The following is a 2,544-nucleotide window of genomic DNA, read 5'->3' on the forward strand; positions in this document are numbered from 1 at the left end:
TGGTCCTGCGAAAACTGGATATTTATATTCAGAAGAATGAAACCCGACCCCTATCTCTCACCATATACAAAAGTCAATTTAAGATGGATTAAAGACTTAAACATAAGATCCGAAACTATAAAACTACTAGAGGAAAATGGGGGGAACATTTCTGGACATTTATCTCGGCAAATATCTTATGGCTAAGACCTCAAAAGCACAGGCAACAAAACAAACAAACAAAAAAGACAAATGTGACTTAATTAAACAAAAAGCTTTTGCACAGCAAAGGAAACACAAAATAAAAAGGCAACCTATGGAGTGAGAAAAACCTTTGCAAACTATATATCTGATAAGGGGTTAATATTCAAAATATATAAGGAACTCAACACCATAGTAAAAACAATGACAACAACAACAACAAAGTAATTCTATTAAAAAGAGGTCAAAGGGCGTGAATAGACATCTCTCCAAAGACAACACACAAATGGCCAAAAGATATATAAAAAATGCTCAACGTCGCTAATTATCAGGGAAATGCAAATCAAAACCACAATTAGATATCGTCTGACCCCAGTTAGGATGGCTGTTATTAAAAAGCAAATAACAGATGTTGGTGAGGATGCAGAGTAAAGGGAACTCATATGCACCGTTGGTGGGAATGTAAATTAGTACAGCCACTATGGGACGCAGCATGGAGATTTCTCAAAAAACTAAACATAGAACCACCATATGATCCAGCAATCTCACGATTGAGTATTTATCCAAAAGTAAAGAAATCAGTATAACCAAAAGATACTTGCACCCCCGTGTTTATTGTAGCAGTATTCATAACAGCCAGGATGCAGAATCAACCTAAATGTTCATTAACAGGCAAATGAATAAAGAAAATGTGATATTTATACACAATGGAATACTATTCAGCCATAAAAATGAAATCCTGTCATTTGCAGCAACATGTGTGGTCATTATGTTAAGTGAAATAAGCCAGGGACAAAACTACAAATATCACATGTTCTTACTAATCTGTGGGAACTAAAAAAGCTGATCTCATGGGGGTAGAGAGTAGAATGATAGAAACCAGAGGGGGTGGGAAGTGTATGTGGGTGGGGGGTTGATGAAGAAAGATTGGTTAATGGGTACAATCATACAATTACATAGAATAAATAAGTTATAATGTTTGATAGCAGAGTAGGGTGACCATAGTTTGCAACAATGCATTGTACATTTCAAATAGCAAGAAGAGAGGACTTTAAATGTTCCCAACACATAGAAATGATAAAGACTCGAGGTGATGGATACTCTAAATACCCTGACTTCATTAATACACATTCTATGCACGCAATGAAATACCACATATACCCTATAAATTTATACAAATATTATGTATCAATTTAAAAGCATGTGTGTAAGACTATACTTTCAGGAGTCACTTCTATAGTTTGTTAATAGAGAAGTTTCTCTGAACGAGTAGAGATAAAAAGCATGTATGTACTGTGTATATAAATGTGCCAAAAATTTCTGGAAAGATACACACACGAATGTACACACAATATACACACAAAATTATTGCCAGTCATTACCTATGGGGAAGGAAGGGAAGAGTTAAGGAGGGGAGGGAGAATGAGGTGGAGTGGGGCAGGACGGGGCAGGACACAGCAGGGGCACTTTAAATGTGGTCATTTAGAGAGCACAGTGTTGTGACTACTTGAGCTCAAATCCGGATTCTGGTATTTCATATCTGGTTAATTTTGGGGAAGTTACTTCCTTTTCCTCAGTTTCTTAATTCAAAAAAAGAGAAAATACTAATAGTATATACTTTATAAGTAATTCTGAGAATTAAATGTGTTAATACCTCAACACACTTGCAACAGTTCCTGGTACATGGTAAGTCCTCAATAAACATTAGCTATTATGGTTGTCATTATGCTTCTGTGTTGTTTGGATGTTATATAATGTTGGAATATTCATGTACTTCCTTTGAAAAAGCCAAGAGAAAGGGGCCAGTAGAGAGTGAGAGGTTGAAAATGGGAAACAGGTAATAATAGGTTGAGTATGGCTAGTGAGGAGACCTGTACATGAATGGGCTCTACAATGCACATGGAGGAATTACACCTAGATTGGAAGAGGGATATCTTTCATTTTAACAGCAGAAAAGGATGGCTATGAATACATTTCTAGTTTGGTAGTAGGAAGTTTGTTTCCATCTGGAGACTTCTATCTTATCTTTAAGAGGTGAGTTCTTTGGGGCAGCTGAGGAGTTGGAGTTTTGAGGAAAATGAAGAAGATTGAGAAGTATCATTTGGGAAAATGAGAGAGTGAGTTGAAAACATGACAGGAATCCCCAGAAATATTGAAGGTCCACTTGATGTTGGTGACCACGAATTCAGAGTGGTACCAACCTGTTCATCTATGTGACTTTCTCTTGCAGTGCTTAACACCCCTGGGGGTAGGAGTGAGAAGAAAGGCTGTGAACCAGATGCCAGCATCTTTGATGAATGAGTACAGGACAGCAAAGAGGTGGAGTCAAGGTGTAACCAAATATCATGAAACTCAGAGGAAGAA

At 37.0% G+C, this 2,544-nt stretch overlaps 1 pseudogene; it reads left to right on the forward strand.

Moving 5' to 3' along the window:
• The first annotated feature begins 1,389 nt into the window (after positions 1 to 1,389).
• On the forward strand, positions 1,390 to 1,472 carry LOC115898951 (annotated as a pseudogene).
• Positions 1,473 to 2,544: the final 1,072 nt, after the last annotated feature.

The sequence above is a fragment of the Rhinopithecus roxellana genome, chromosome 7 (assembly GCF_007565055.1).
Source record: "Rhinopithecus roxellana isolate Shanxi Qingling chromosome 7, ASM756505v1, whole genome shotgun sequence".
In the NCBI taxonomy this organism is placed as follows: Eukaryota; Metazoa; Chordata; class Mammalia; order Primates; family Cercopithecidae; genus Rhinopithecus; species Rhinopithecus roxellana.